Raw genomic sequence first — 17343 nt, 5'->3', positions numbered from 1 at the left:
TTCGGGATTCTATTAGCACTTACTGTTCTTCAGCAATGTAGCAATAATAGAGCTTAGCACCAACTTAGTGAGAGAAATTAGTTAAAACAAAAAGCTTTCAGATGGCAAGCACTTCTCTCAACCACCCCTGCAATGACCTCCTGTCAGTATCCTGAGATCTCCTGAGATGGCTGCCAAGGGATGCAATTCTGACCATCATGTGCTTTTGTATCATTTGACTCAGCCAGAGTCTGTACTGCTTGACTAGGGAGCAAAGATTTCTAGTTATGGCCCTGAAGAAATTGAGTTTATTTTTCAGAATGTTTTGTTTGAGATGCCAGTGAAGCATCTAGGTGTAAAAGAGCACAGGCTGAAGACACAGGACACATCAGTGTCCTTAAGGCATTAGTGATGGGGGTTGGAATTCAGGAGAGAGATCTGTTATTATTCAATAATTTCAGTAGTGTCTGACTATTCATGACCCCATAGGGGCTTTCTTGGCAAAAATACTGGAGTGATCCCCATTTCCTTCTCCAGCTCATTTCACAGATGAGGAAACTGAGGCAAACAGGGTGAAATGACATGCCCAGGGTCAGACAGTTTGTAAGTGTTTGAGGCTATACCTGAACTCAGGAAGATGAGTCCTTCTGACTCCAGGCCAGCAGTCTATCCACTTCACCACCTAGGACTAATATAGAATTGGGGGTCATCTGAATAGAGATCATAATTGAACCCCTGGGAGAAGGTGAGATCACTGAGAAAGGGGAAAGAGATAAGGGAAGAGGGATCAGGATAAAACCTTGTGGGCCACCCATTGTCAGGGAGTGGGAAATGGATGATGGTTTTAGCAAAGAAGACTAAGAAGGAACTGTCAGAGAAGTAGAAAAAGCAAAAAGAAACAGTGCCCTTGACACCAAGGCAGAAGAGCGTGTCCTGTTAGAGTGAGCCTTAACAGAATCAACAGCTACAGAGAGGTCAAAACAACTGAGAAAAAGACGTTTTAGCTAATGATATTTAGAAACCTTGGACAGCGCAATCTCAGACACCAGATTACCAAGGGCTACATAGTGAGGAGAAGCAAAAAGTATGTGTGTGCCTGCGTGCGTGCATGCGTGCGTGCGTGTGTGTGTGTGTAAACAAGTGGCTGCTGTGTTGCACTGTTGTGTCATACTGAGTTTGTCATCCCCTTTTCTCCCTCCTGTACTTGTAAGGCTGATTCATTGGTCTTAAAAGTATGTAGTGGGAATGATCAAAGAGAAAAGTCCCTTAGACTTCATTTCCCACACTGCTTAGAAATAAGAGAGCATTGCTCCTTGGGAGAAATCCTGTGTGACATTCCCCAGAAAGCTGTACATCTAGCTGCCCAGAAGAGATGTCATCAAGTGATGACTGATTAGTGGAGAATGCTATACATGGTTTAAAAATCAAGGGTGCTTGTGCTATATGGGAAAGGGGTGAAAACTGTGTGGGGGAAGAAGTCACATGGAAAAAGAAAAGGAGGCAGCAAAATGAAGAAATGGAGAGGCAGCTGGGTTCAGCATGAGCAGACTACCTAACTTGGAGACAGCACAGTGTCTTATAGGAGTCTAAGGAGTGGTAGTGCCATGGCATCCCAGAAGCTTGTTCTTCAGAGCTAAGCCAAAAGACTTCAGCAGATGACAGTTTGCCAAGAGATGTTAGCAAATTCTTGTGCTGCTCATTTAGCACCTGCTGAGAGGAGACAGGAACCATTTGATGTCTTCTTTCATCCTGTTTGCCCACATGCGGAGGGAAAGTTTTCCCACTCTACCTCCCTTCTGCAGAAGCTTACTGTCCAATTCTCCACATATGAAGAGATGGGAGAGATTTATGCCCCTTTGTTCATGGGTAGAGAATAACTCTATAATCTGATGCCTTTCCTGATATTGACATTTATTTCCTGTATTAGTTAAATGTTTTTATCATTGAATTTGTGTTTCTTGTGTATGATCTAGTAATAAAGAATGTGCCAAACAACAGTCTCGGGTCATGAGTTGTATAACTGATTTCCCAAAGCAATCACACTGAACCGTGGACATTGAGGTGCTCTAGTGTCATAAGGGACCCATGCTACATGCAGAATATTACATTTATTCTTGTTAAATTTCATCTTATTTTCTCTGTCCCAACATTCTAACCTGGTGAGAACTTTTCATATCATGACTGTCATCTAGGATGTCAACTATTTCTCCCAACCTCGTGTCTTCTATACCTGTAATAAGAATACTATCTGTGACATCCTCCAAATCATTCTCTACCAAATTGAACAGCTTGAGGCCAATGACAGATCAGCAGGACATTCCACTGGGAAACTCCCTTCTCCAACTCATTATTGATCTAATTAGGACAATCCTTTGGATCTGATTATTCATTCAATTCCGAGCCCACTAACTGCACAATTGTCTGACCAAAGTCTCCCCATCTTGGCCACAATAACATGAATGATTTTGTCAAACACTTGGCAGAAATCAATAATATTTTCTCTGATCAGTCTTTTGACAGTCTAGTAATAACATAATACAGTGAGATTAGTCAAGCATGACCTCTTTTCGTGAAGTCGGACTCTGTGGTCATTGCTTCACTTTTTCAGTCAAGATCAAGAGTGCGTGGTCTATAGCTTGAAGAATCTACTCATTTCTCTTTTTTGAAAACTGGGACACCACCTGCTCCTCTCCAGTCCTATGGCATCTCTCCCACTCTTCAAGATTTTTCCAAGACAATGGCTTCAGCAATCACACCTGCCAGTTCTTTTAGAACTCTGCGGTGTATTTTATCCAGACCTGGTGACCTGAATTCATTGAGGTCAATGAGATACTCTCTTACCATCTCCTCACTGATCTTGAGTTTCAACTTCCTGTTAATCGCTTTGTTCTATCTTTACCAAACCAAAGATCATTCTCCTTGGAAGAGAAAACCTACAGGAGTAAGGCTGCAAGAATTCACTGAGTGAAATGCAGGAGCTGGTCCTGATCCTGTACCCTCTGGTACAAAATGAGGGAGGCACAGAGGGTCCCAGGCTCCCCCAGCTGGTGTTAAAGTGCAAATGTCTGCATGCAGCCTCTTCCCCTGCCACAAATATCAGCATCCTCAATAACCATCCCTCACCCTTGGTTACATACTTTCTTTTGGAAACTTCTTTCCAGCTTAGAAGATCAGGATGGGCTTTGGAGGGGTCGTGGTATTTGAGCTGAGCCACAAGAGGTGATCAGGAGGTCAAAAGGTATAAATGATGAATGGGTTACCCTGGTTCTTTTTTGTACCCCAAATATACGTCCTGATCTGTAAAACAGGGGTCCCTTTCAGCTCTAAATACTGATTTAAATCTTGGGATTAGAGGAAGGAAAAGGAGGGTCCACAAAGTGTCATTTATTCCCTCAAAGCCTCCTACAGATGGCCCCTGTGGAATGTGTCCTCAGGGAAAAAACACACACTATCACAAAGGAAAGAATCAAAAAAGATTTCAAAACCCTCTCATTTTAGTGATGAAGGAATTGAGGGTCTGAAAAGTGAAGCGGCTGAGCCAGGAAAGAGACCCAACCAAGATTCCTGACTCTCATTGGTAAGAACTGCACTCATTCAATACCACTAGAGGCTGAGTTACAACCAGCAGAGCCTGCCAACAGGCAACAACGTAAAGAAGTTTCTCCTGAGTGCCCCTCTTCTTTCTCCCTCTCTCCCACTCCATCCCCCTTACTCATTTTGGTAATTTTCCTTCCCTCTCTTCTTTCCTCCTCCCCACCCAACCATGCCCACCCTCACTATTCCTGCCATCAAACTCTGCTCTTAGGAAAGAATCTGATTGACTCATTCACACTAGGGTTTAAATGACTGTTAAACTTACTATGTTACCTCTCCCAGGGGTAGCTACAATTCAGCTGACCAATAATAATGATAGCTCTTTTTCCTATAGAATTTTCAAGTTCATAAAGCCCTTCCTCACAAGCACTCCATATGACCTCACTCTCTTAGTCCATCTTCTTTGCTCTTTCCTGACTTTCCTCCCTTCATAGTCTTGACCAAGGGTGGTGAACCTGTGGCCCCAAGGTCACATATGGCCCTCTAGGTTTTCAAGTGTGGCCCTTTGACTGAATTCTTCACAGAACTTCACAGAACATATCCCCTTAACAAAAGGATTTGTTCTGTAAAACTTCAACTCAGTCCAAAGGCCACCCCCAAGGACCTAGAAGGCCGCATGTAGCCTCGAGGCTGCAGGTTACCCATCCCTACTCTTGATCCTTTATTACTCAGTTCAGTTGGGGAAGTTAGGTGATGCAGTGGATAGTGCACCAGTGCAGGAGTCAGGAGGACCTGAGTTCAAATCTCACTTCAGACAGTGGACACTCACTAATTGCGTGACCTTGGGCAAGTCACTTAACCCCAATTGCCTCATCCTGGGTCATCTCCAGTCATCCTGATGAATATCTGGTCACTGGATTCAGATGACTCTGGAGGAGAAGTGAGGCTGGTGACCTGCACAGCCCTCCCTCACTCAAAACAAAGTCAAGTGCAAGTCATGTCATTATTTCTCTGATGGCATGGTCTTCTTCGGTAACGAAGGATGAATACATGCTCAGTTCAACTACACACCGTCCTCTACCCTTGAATTCCTTGCCCCCTTGTCTTATTCTCATTTATTTCTTGCAAAATTCCATCCCTAGAAATTCTCCTTCTTCTTATCCCATCCTCCTCCTTCACTGATGGAAGAGTACAACTGTATTAACTAGGTCCTCCTACAAACATACACTATCTAATCTCAACTGGGTCCTCACTGCTGGAATCTTTTTATTCATCTCTAGTTGATTCTCTATTATACTATTCACAAGACCTGTTGCAAATCTTCTCTCTTCAAGCTACCTAAACTACCACCTTCCCCCTTTGTTTTCAACTCTTAACAGAGTACCAAGACTCTTATTTTACTGAGAAAATAGCCACACATTGTGATCTCCCTCCTTCCCCCTATTTTATGTCTCATAACCCTTCACCATCAACCCTATTTCTTTCTTCCTTTGTTCAATGAGCCTGCTCCTTACCAAGGCTCACTTTTATACTTGGGTCTTTATTTCTATCCCTCCCTGACTCCATTTCTCTGGTGCTCACCCCTTCAATCATTCATTCCTTATCCCTTCTCCTTCTACTTGTAGATCTCTCCTTTTCTACTAGTTCCTTCCCTGTTGCCCACAAATATCCCCGGTTTTCTCCCATTCTTAAGAACAAATTTCAACTTGACTGTACCGTCCCCTCAAGGTGTCTTGGTATATACCTCTCCACTCTTTCACAGCTGAACTCACAGAAAGAGTGGTTGCCACCCCTTGCCTTCACTTTACCTTCCACTTGCTTTTCAACTCCTGGGAATTCATCCTGCCAGTAAGTAAACTATGGAGAGAAACTATTCTCTCCAAGATCATCAGTGATCTATTTGCTAAATCCTATGACCTTTTTTCAGTTCTCATCTTTCTTGACCTCTCTACTGCTTTTGACACTGATGACCACTCCTCTGTCTTTTTAGGATCCTCCTTTCTCCTGGTTCTCTTCCTATCTATCTAAACCTCTTCAATCTCTTCCATGGAATCATCTTCTTTCTTTCCTGTTCTCTTTTCTCCTTCCTTCTTATTTTCTTCTCTTCCCTCTATACTCTCTTATTTACTTTATTTATTTTGTTATTTACTCTACTGGTGATCTTTGCTTCAAGTATCATCCCATAATCACCTTCAACTTTCTTCTCTTTACTGAGCCCCATCATCACCTCCCCACTGATCACCTCCACTTTTATAGGCATCTCAAACTCAACATGTCCAAAATCCAACTTGTTATCTTTCCCAGGAGAATGCAAGTTCCTTTAGAGTGGGTACCATCTCACTTTGGTATTTGTTTCTTCAGCGTCTGGCAGGTCATAGTCACTTAAGTCTATTGTCTTAGTCTATTGATTGATTTATCCCTTAATCTACCTATCCTCCCATCTTCATTATTTCAATGAAGGATACCACTGTCCTTCTAATCACATCAGTGCAGGGGTGTGCTGGAACCAGCTCTAACCAACCAACTGTTGAATTTTCACTATGAACATTTATACCTTAGAACAGGAAAATGCTATAGATTCGTGCTTGATTTATTGTTTTGCTGATTGTCTAGACTTAAGAAAATGAACAAAATATTAATAATTTAATTAAACTTAAACATGTGCAGTGTTTACTTTTTTTCAGAGCACCCATTGTTAAACATTTACTAGCCTACTCCTACCTAGTTTTGTCACATCAGCCATGCTCCACAACATGTCTTAGATTCATCTCCTTTTCTCCACTTACCCTGCCACCACCCTAATTTGGGCCAACATCATCCCCCTCAACTATATCAGCTGTCTGTTGGGCCCCCTGACTGAAGTCTTTTAGCACTCCAATCTGTTCTCCATAAAACTACCAAAAGAATCTTTGAGGCGGAGCCAAGATGGCAGAGAAGAAAGACACACATACACTACCTCTTCCCCCACAGCAAAGGCCTCTCAACAAATTCTAGAGCAGTAGAAGCCACAGAACAATGGAGTGGAGGAGATTTCTAGCCCTGAAAGACTGACAGTAAAGGTCTCTCCCATGGACGAGGAGCAGAGCCCAGCCCAGCCCTGGCCTCAGAAGGAGCAGGACCAACCAGGCTTCAGCGACAGAATCTCCAGTGGCAGCACAGATCCCTCAACCCACAGGCACTAAAGGTCAGTGAGAGGGTTTTTTCAGCTGGCAGAGAAGGGAGCAGGGTGTCCCCATAACTCAAACTTCCTCTGGGGGTAGCTGTGGAGGCAGCAGCAGACAGGGACTCCCAAGGCAGGCAGCAGTCCACATCCATTGTTGAGGGCTGGGCATAGTAAAGCCTCTGAGGGAACTGAACCCTGTGTGCTGGCCCTAACCCCACCTGAGCAGCTGGTCTTAATCTCACACTAAATAGCAGCCCTGACCCCACCTAAAACCCCTGGGGGATTGGAGCAGCTCATCCAAATCTCAGCCCCCCAGTGCTGGCTTGGTGGAACTGGAGATGAGGTGGTTGTAGAGAGGAAACTCAGAAGTCAAGTAACTGACTGGGAAAATGCCCAAAAAAGGGGAAAAAAATAAGACCATAGAAGGTTACTTTCTTGGTGAACAGGTGTCTCCTCTCATCCTTTCAGATGAGGAAGAACAAGGCATACTGTCAGAGGAATTCAAGGCCCTTGCCTCCAGGGCCTCCAAAGGGAACTTAAACTAGGCTCAGGCAATAGAAGAGCTGGAAAAGAGAGTTAGCAGCTTACTAAAGGAGAACCAAAAAAATTCCGAGGAAAATAACACCTTTAAAAAGAGGCTAACTCAATTGGAAAAAGAGGTCCAAAAAGCCAATGAGGAGAAGGAGGCTTTAAAAAGCAGAATTAGCCAAATGGAGGAGAAGGTTCAAAAGCTCACTGAACAAAGCAGTTCATTGAAAGAGAGAATTGAGTTCAGGGAAATGAATGACTATGAGATAAACCAAGCAGTTAAAAAACAAAACCAAAAGTTTGAAAAAATAGAAGATAATGTGAAACATCTCATTGGAAAAACAACTGACCTGAAAAACAGATCCAGGAGAAATAATCTAAAAATTATGGGACTACCTGAAAGCCATGATCAAAAAAAGAGCCTAGACATTATCTTCCATGAAATTATCAAGGAAAATTCCCTGATATTCTAGAACCAGAAGGCAAAATAAATATTGAAAGAATCCGCCAATCACCTCCTGAAAGAGATCTAAAAGAGAAACTCCTAGGAATATTGTGACCAAATTTCAGAGTTCCCAGGTCAAGGAGAAAATACTGCAAGCAGCTAGAAAGAAACAATTAGAGTACTGTGGAAATCAGGATAACACAGGATCTGACAGCTTCAACATTAAGGAATGGAAGGGCTTGGAATAGGACATTCCAGAAGTCAAAGGAACTGGGATTAAAACTAAGAATCATCTACCCAGCAAAACTGAGTATAATACTTCAAGGGAATAAATGATCATTCAATGATATAAAGGACTTTGAAGCATTCATATTGATGAAAAGACCAGAACTGTATAGAAAATTTGACTTTCCAACACAAGAATCAAGAGAAGCATGAAAAAGTAAACAGGAAATAGAAATCATAAAAGACTTTCTAAAGATGTACTGTTTACATTTCTACATGGAAAGAAAATATTTATAACTCTTGAATCTTTTCTCAGTATTTGGGTAGGTGGAGGGATTGTACATATACACACACACATACACACACACATACACATATATAGACAGAGAGTACAGGTTGTGTTGAATCAGAAGAGATGATATCTACACAAAAAAATAAAATAAAAATTAAGGGGTGAGGGAGGAAAATACTGGGAGGAGAAAGGGAAAAATGGAATGGGGCAGGTTATAACCCATAAAAGAGATAAGAAAAATCTTGTTCAATGGAGGGGAAAAGGAAGAAGGGGAGAGGGGAAAAGTGAAGCTACTCTGTCCACATATGACTGAAGGAGGGAACAACATGCTCACTAAATTTGATATGAAAATCTATCTTACACTATAGGAAAGTAGTGGAGGAGGTGACAAGTGAGGTGAGGGGAATGATAGAAGGGAGGGCAAATGGGAGAAGGGAGTAACTAGAAATAAACACTTTTGGGAAGGGACAAGGTCAAATGAGGGAATAAAAAAATAAGGGGGGATAGAGTAGGATTGAGGGCAATATAGTTAGTATTACACAACATGATTATTATGGAAGTCTTTTGCAAAACCACACACATTTAGTCTGTATTGAATTGCTTGCCTTCTCAGTGAGGATGAGTAGGGAGGAAGGGAGGGAGAGAAGTTGGAATTCAAAGTATTAGTAATGAATGTTGAGAATTTTTATTGCATATAACCAGGAAATAAGAAATGCAGGGAATGGGGTATAGAAATTTATCTTGCCCTACAAGAAAAGAGAGAAGATGGGGATAAGGGAAGGGAGGGGTGTGACAGAAGGGAGGGTACATTGAGGGAAGGAGTAATTAGAATGCAAGGTATTAGGAAGCGGGGGGAGTGGAGTGATGGGGAGAAAAATTGGACATGTTACAAAATGATGTAAAAGCAATTAGTATTAAAGCAATCAACTGAATTAATTACTGAGAATAAGTCAAAGACATCTTTAGTTTGGGGAAAAGAATATTAGTCTAAATTTCCCAGAGGCAAGTAACCTTGGGTAAAATTTGGCATTGATGGAAAAGTTAAGGTTTTAATGGTATATTTGATTTTATGATTGCTATTTAATCAGAACTAGAACATGTATAGAAAGGCATGTAAGCCACTTAAGACTTGCCTCAAAAGATGTTCCTTAGCCAAAGTGAAATTATAGTCATACTTGAAACCTGGTATTGGAACTTACTATTTTAAGATGCTATGGGACTATTAAGTGACTGTTCTTCTGAGTCTTACTCCAGGTATGGATAGCAAGAAAGGTGGTCTGAGCCTCCAGTCCATGATGCCAGTAAGCCTGTGAGATGCTGGTATGAACAGTAAAAGGTGATCTCGTGGGAAGGGTGAGAGAGCAGCTGTTCAGCCTGGGCTGAGGTAGGATTCTCCTGACTCAATTTCCCCACCGACACCTGGCAGACTTTAAGCCTGAATGAATGCGAGTTGACAATCTACTCCTACCTGGAACTGACATGAAGTTGGGGAGATATTTGTTCCCTGCAATGTCCGCACTCAGTGGAAATTTCCTATAGTCAAAAGGTTTGTAAGCTTAATACCAGATCTATTAAATTATAGATTATGGGTAGGGGAACATCCAAGGTTGTCTAAAATTAAGCTATTGAGCATAGGGCTTTAGACCAACAACAATAAGTTAGGGTCCCTTAATTCTTAGTAATAGTGTGGAGACAATTAGGTCAAGGGTTTGTGAAGTTAGCATACATAAATACTGTTTATGTCTCAGTTGGTTAATATTTTAAAAAAATTCTTTTGTGGTCCATATTATAAATGATTTAAAAAGAAGTATCACCTGACCAAAAGTTGGAATTGTTTTATGTGATATGAACTGTGTTAAAAATGAAAAATAAAATTAAAAAAAAAAGAATCTTCCTAAATGTCAGAATAAGGCATTCGCCTGCCTTCTTGAGAAGATTTAGCATCTCTCCATTGCCTGTGGAATAAAATACTCATTCTTCTTTGACATTTGAAGTCCTCCATAGTCTGGCATTAGGCTAACATTACGGACTTATTTCACATGTAGAGTGTGTGCATTGCCTATGTGGGCTATGTACACATTCTTGTGGGTTTCTCTAAATGTGGTCCACAGGAATTCATGAATAGATATCTCTGGAATTTCAGCCACCTCTCTCCAAGAGGGATTTGGGTTCCTGCCTAGAGAGAAGCAGTATATTGGGGCCACAAAATTGGCCCTCCCTGCACTCCTCAGAGAAGAAATACAAGACTAGAGGGATAAGCCGGATAACCCTAACCCTGACCTCCAAATACTTCTAGGCTAGGGTTAAATTATTTTTAAGGTAAAACCATTTTCTTAGTCACTCTCCCTTTAGCTTCAGTCAATGAATAAACATTTATTAAGTACTCAACGTGTTCCAGGTTGTGTGCGTAAGTGTTGGAGAGGCAAAATACAGTCCCTGTCTTCAAAAGGCTTAAAAAACTAAAAATGGAAATAACATGAAAATAAATATATATAAAACTAACTATATAAAGGACAAATAGGGAATAATTGACAGAGGTAAAGGCATGAGAATTAAGAGGAGTTGAGGAAAACTTCCAGTAAAAGATTCCTTAGAGAAACAAGTCAGGGAAAGCTGCAAAGGCTGTTGTGATAGGAAGGTGAGATGGGTTAGGGGGTGATGTGGTCCTGAATTAGAGTGGGGGCTGGGTGGGCACAGTAAAGGAGATAAAAGCAAGAATTTCCAGTAAAGACATTTATTTAGGTCAGTTCTTGGAGCAGAGGAAGAAGAACATTCCAGGTGTGGAGAAAATGCCCAGAACCAAGAGGTGGAATGTCTTGTTCATGGAACAGCCAGGAGGCCAGTGTCACTGAGTTGAAGAAGACCTGTGGGGGAGTGACTTGTAAGAAGACTGGAAAGGTAGGAGAAGGGCCAATTATGAAGAGCTTTGAATGCCAAACAGGATTCTGTATTTGCTCAGTGGATACAGGCGAGGGAAGGGAGGAACAGTGGGATCAGACCTGTGCTTTAGGAAAATCACATTACTGGCTAAATGGGGAATGGATTGGAGTATGGATAGAGTTGAGGCAGGCAGACCCACCAGCAGGCTATTGTAATAATCCAGGTGTGACGTAGTAAGGGACTGCACCAGCAGGGTGGTAGAATCAGAGGAGAGAAGGGGGCATATTGGGGAGATGTTCCAAAAGTAAAATCAACAGACACTGGCAATAGATTGGACATGGAGGGTGGGAAACAGTGAGGAAGGAGTCAAGGATGACTTCTAACTTATGAGCCTGAGGGATGGAAGGGGAATGTCCTATGCAGTATTAGGGAAGGAAAATGTGCCCCAAATTAACTCAAAGGTTTGGCTTCCTTTTCTTTTCTTATTTTATTCTCCCTGTTCCCATAATGGAAAGGACAGCCTTTTTTAAAATTTCTTTTATTCATTTTAAACTTAAGTACAAAATGAGAAAAGAAAATAACTTTCCATGTACACAGCCAAACATGAGAGGATTCAATATAAACAATAAATTTCCATTTCAAAAAACCTTATGTAATAAATACCACACATTGTTGTCAAAGCTACCCAGCTTTTCTGTGCTTCCTTTTAGGTTTCCTTTTGTTCTCTGCTGTTCACTGTTTATTTTATTTTCTCCTTCACCCTCCCACCTTAGGGCTACAATTAAACATAAAAATGTATACACACACGTGTATGTGTGTATATATAAATATATGTGTGTGTCTGTATATCTGTGTGTGTGTAAGACTATACTATACATATTTCTATTTGTCAGTTCTTTCTCGGGAGGTGAATAACATCTTCCTTCATAGGTCCAGGTCCTTCCATGTTTTTTGTAAATCAACAGCCCATCATTTCTTATATCCCAGTAGTATTCCATCATAATCGTATACACAAAGCTTGCTTAGCCATTCTCCAGCTGAAGGGCATCTATCATTTTAGCCACTGACTCCATTTTCAACAAAGGCTAGTTACACAAAGATCATCACAAATAGCGATTCGCAGATTCCTTGATCCAAGTCAACGGCAAATAGAAATCAGAGAGGTCATACAGATCAGAATATACCAGATGATACAGTACAGAAAGTTAATGAGCTCTCCCACTGGGATTATCATAGCTCAACCAAGAGAATATATTCCTGGTCTTATCCCAAAAAATGAACTCCAAAGTCTCTAGTGAAATCAAGGATATGTTTAGAGTCCTGGTTCTTATCTAAGTTGACTTGTTCTCAAAATTTTTTCTCTCCCTCCAGGGGCCTCCCCCTAAAGAGATCCAGGAGCCACACATCTCCTTTCTCAAAGCTAGAGGACTAGAAGAGTTTTTCCTTTTCCAAGCTCTCAGGCCTACTCCACATGTAAGAACACAGATTTGAGTGATCATTCTTTCCAACAATGAGGAGTGTATTAAATGAGTGTGCCATGTTTGAACTTAGAGGATAAGGATTATTTCATCTTCATCTTTGTCTTGCCAGCACCTAGCTTAGTGACCAGCACATAGTAGGTGCTTAGTCAATGTTTATTGAGTTTGAGTAGAAACTGTGAAGTATATACTACAATTGCATGCTGTTATTTCCATTTTACAGATGAGAAAATGGGCAGAGAGGTTAAAAAATTTGCCCAGCTAATAAGAGTCAGGGCCAGGATTCATACAAACTCAGGTCTTCCCTGATTCCAGGGCCATTCATCTTTCTACTGTGCCCCACTGGCCCAGAAGATTTATGTGTGAATGTGAAGAGCAACCACACTGACTCCATGGAGGAGAAATTTTGACAATTAGAACAAGTATGACGGATACATGCTTATGAAATCACAAGGACATTTATGTGGCAAAATGCTTCAGAATGAAAATGCATTTCTAACAGAGTTAAAGTAGAAATATGGAACCACAGAATGCAGCATCCTTGACATTTCCTACTGGCTTAATCCATTCCTCCTTTAAACTTATAACAATGTCAAGCTGAGCCATTTAGAATTGTAACAGTGCTTGGAGCCATCTGACTCAACAGAGCTAGACTTGTTAGAAAGTCAAATCTCTTTTGGCTTAAGGGACTATTTTTTCTTGGTCTGGTTTTTAACGAATATAAGATGTGAGATCACAGCATTGTATACCTAAAGTTGGAAGGGACCTTAGAGGTCATGAGGTCAAACATCCTCAAATGAGAGATGAAGAAACTAGAACAGAAAGAGATTAAGTGATTTGCCCACAGTCTAGGAGGTATCAGAGGCAGGAGTAGAATTCAGTTCTTCCTGATTCAAATTGCAGTGTCCTATCCAGTAAAAGGTGCTGCCTTTTGAACAGGAATCTTTGAGCTCATTTGAATCAATCCTATCTTCTACTTAAGGAGAGTAAGGCCCAGGAAAGGAAAATGACTAGGTCCAGTAAACAGCAACAAGCACTGATATGGTTCAATAAACAACAAGAAGCACTTATTGAGCACCTACTGTATACGAGGCATGGTCTAATTAATGGGGATGCAAAGAAAGGTGAAAACGTGGTCCCTGACCTCAAGCTGCTCACTTTCTAATGAGGGAGGTACACACAAATATGTACATGCAAGAGCAGAAAGGATGAAGGATGGCTTCCTGGAGGAGGTGGTAGTTGAGTTAGGTTTTAGTGGATAGATAGAAATTCAAATGTTAAGGGGAGGAGAGAAGAAAAAATAGCTAACACTTTTGTACCACTTTGTTATTGTTGTTGCAACATTTCAGTCATGTCCCCCTCTCCATGACCCCATTTGGGGTCTTCTTATCGAAGATACTGGAGTGGTTGAGTATGTCCTTCTTCAGTTCATGTTACAAATGAGGAAACTGAGGCAGACAAGGTTAAGTGACTTGTCCAGGATCACACAACTAGTGTCTGAGGCTAGATTTAAACTCAGGTCCTCCTGACTGCTAGACCAGCACTTTATCCAGTGTGCCCCCTAGCTACCCTTTTCTGTATCACTATTAGGTTTTATAAAAAACATTTCCCTCCTAGCACCATGGAAGGGAGAGCAAATATTATCATCCCCATTTTGGAGATAAGAAGACTGAGGCCCAGAGAGATGAAGCCAAGCAATCAACAAGCATTAGCTAAAGAGCAACTCTGTGCCAGCCACTGGAGAAAGAAAGACAACACTGAAAACCGTCCCTAATTCTCTATCTTTGATGAGCTAGCCATCTACTCAAGGTAGGAGATGTGCAATATACAGGCACACAAGAACTGGACAAGCTCTAAAGATGTCCATTCAGGTGCATGTTGAAATCTGGACAATAGACATTTTTCATCCATTTGACTTCTCTTGGGTGTCTGGCCAGGCTAAACACCCTTTGAGTAATTATAAGTCTCTTCTAGGAGATTCTGCAAAATCTTAGAGTTTGATGTAATTAATAAACCATTCTCTGCAAACAAGAGCGTCCAGAGGACCTCACCATACACATAGAATCCCCCCTCAACCTGGATTCTACTCCTCCATCACAGTGGTAAAAAATTGTGGCAAGCATACCTTCCCTCCTTTTATGCTTTGCCTGATGGTTATTACCAAGAGACTATTTACCAAAGTGAATTCTGTTATTACATAAGCACAGTAAGATCTTACATTTTCTATGTTTTTCTGTATACATCGATAAAGATGTGATCTGTTGTTAAATATCATTTGTGAAAACCTTCTGGTTGCCTATTAATAACCTCATTGAGGATGTGCTCAATATATATAGGTAATTAAAAAGATTTCAGCCAGATGGGAGAGAAGACATATGAGTCAGTAGTTGTTAATACATTCTTAGTCATCTTGTTGGGAGTTAACAAGGTCTGAGATTTTTTTTCTCATGCTCTTTGTGCCTTCCCTTCCTGTATATCTTGTATTTACCTTGTAAATTTTGTAAAAAATGGTTTACTTTGTAAGTCAGTACTTTAATACCCTCCTAAGTTTATTACCACCAACCTGGATCTCCTTTATATATAACTGACTTTGCTATAAGTCTTTCATAACGTTTCTGCTCCCCATCATGCACCTCAGAGATTGTGATGTTAGAGTCCAAGTTTGACTCTTTTCCTGTTTTTGATTGAGAAAGTAATTTGTTATAATTTTTCAGATTTGAGTAAGTTAAATATTTGCTGATGAAGGTCTTTTCTAGGCTTTTTGGACTCCTTGCTACTATATAACAATTAAATTAAATGAGTATCAGTTCTGGATGAAATTATCATTGTTAATATTGATGTCATTTCTGTTGTCCACTTCCCATTTTTATTTTAAATAACTTGCTTAAATAATTTAGGGATAACTTTTAATATACTTTTCTCATTACTATTCTTTCTTCTCATTTCTTATAAATTCTGATCTTAGCTCCGATGAGTCAATGATCTGAACAGACAGCTGACTCCAAGCTAATTGCCATGCTCATAATAAGTCTTTTTGTGTCTATTAAAAAAGAGTAAGTTTCATTGCTTGTGATGTAATTTGGTGCTTGCCACATCCACTACCTGTCAATTTCTTTCTGAAGAACACGTTCATAACATTGCAGAGTGAGATTTCTCTTCTGAAAGCTTCTGCCTCATCATGATTCTTTCTCCTGAACTCCATTTGCCCAAATCTCTCTCCTAAGCCTGTTTTTTCACTTTTGCATTGACATTACCAACTATTAAAATATGAATTGATTTGCTATTGAAGGTCTTATTGAAGTTTTTCATAGAATTTCTCTACTTTTTCATCCTAAACAACCTAAGCTGCAAATATTTTCATGGTGTTCTTTTTGCAACTACTTGTCATTATTATTAATCCTAACTTTGAAACTAACCCTATCCCCAACCCAAATCTGCCTCCAGCTCTGACTCGAACCCTAATCCTAATTCTGACTCAAACCCTTTAAGTGCAGTCTATGACTACATTGCCTCTTCTGGCTTCCTTGTCACAAGGTCAACTCCCAATGACTTTGAAATAAACCAGGGCTCCCAGATGTTTTTCACAAGTTGTTTTCTTGTCATTCCTGCCCCCATTCTCCATCTTATTCCCTACTAATACCTCAACAATTTTTGTGGTTGTTGGTTTTTTTAATCCAAGTGTTCACATTTATCTCCATTCAATTCCATTATTCTAACCTATTATAATATTTTTGCATTCTGATTCTGTCAGTGAATGCATTAGACAGCTGGAAATATGAGTATGGCTGTCACTTAATGTCTCAGGGCCCCAGTTCCTCATTTATTAAATACAGAGGTTGTACTAGGTGGTATCTACAATCTGCAATACTTCCCAGCTCTAAATCTATCTTATGATCCTTTTATGCCTTTATCTAAATCATTGATAAAAAGTGTGCAAAAGTACATGAAGGTAATGGAATATTACTCTGTTGTAAGAAACATTAAATATGAAAAGCAAGCATTGGAAGACTTAAATGAACCAAAGCAAAGTAAAATAAGAAGAACCAGGAAAATAATATTCACAACGACTTCAATGATGTAAATGAAAATATTGACAATAACGATAACAAAATTGAAATGAAATGCTGTATAATTATAAAGGCCTGGATTTCCCCCCAATAAGTGATATGAGAATATATCTTTCCCCTTTCTTTTCAAACATGAATGTGAATATGAAACACTATATGTACTAGATCTGACTGATGGGTTAGTTTTGCTGAACTACTTTCTCCCCCTTCCTATATTATTATTTTATATAAGGGATAACTCTCTTGGTAAAAGAGGGGAAGAGGTATTTTGGGAAAGTAAATAACGTAAAAATAGAATATAACATGAAAATGGGGAAAAAAGTATTGAACAGTCCAAGGCCAAAGATAGATCTTTGGGACATGCTGGTACAGACTTCCCTCCAGGTGGACATTGACTCGTTAGTTTTAAGCCCATTACTTCAACAAGTACTGGATTCACCTAGCTATACTATCATTTAGTCTACATCAGTTCTTTTGTCCACAAGGATAACATAAAAGACTTGGGCAAATGCTTGGTTAAATACAGGTATAGTCAGTATAGGAGGTCAGGAAGTCCAAAAAATATGAGAATAGTCTGGCATGATTTCTCTCGATGAAGCAGTACTGGCTCTTTGTCATTTGTAAAGGAAGAGGAGATATTTTGCTTCTGTCAGAAAAGCAGAATACCTAGTTCCATTCTGCCCCTCTGATCTTGCTAAATTAAACTTCTAAGGTTATTTTCATGGCCCCAGACAATAACCAGGGACATGGAA

General features: G+C 40.3%; 1 long non-coding RNA gene across 1 annotated transcript in view; it reads right to left on the bottom strand.

Annotated features, from left to right (window-relative positions):
* LOC140534661 (uncharacterized) overlaps nucleotides 1–17343 on the bottom strand; it is a 49786-nt gene that overhangs the window by 8424 nt on the left and 24019 nt on the right. The window lies entirely within an intron of this gene.

Source organism: Notamacropus eugenii, chromosome 3, assembly GCF_028372415.1.
Source record: "Notamacropus eugenii isolate mMacEug1 chromosome 3, mMacEug1.pri_v2, whole genome shotgun sequence".
NCBI classification, from domain to species: domain Eukaryota; kingdom Metazoa; phylum Chordata; class Mammalia; order Diprotodontia; family Macropodidae; genus Notamacropus; species Notamacropus eugenii.
This window is presented reverse-complemented; position numbering and strand designations above follow the sequence as displayed.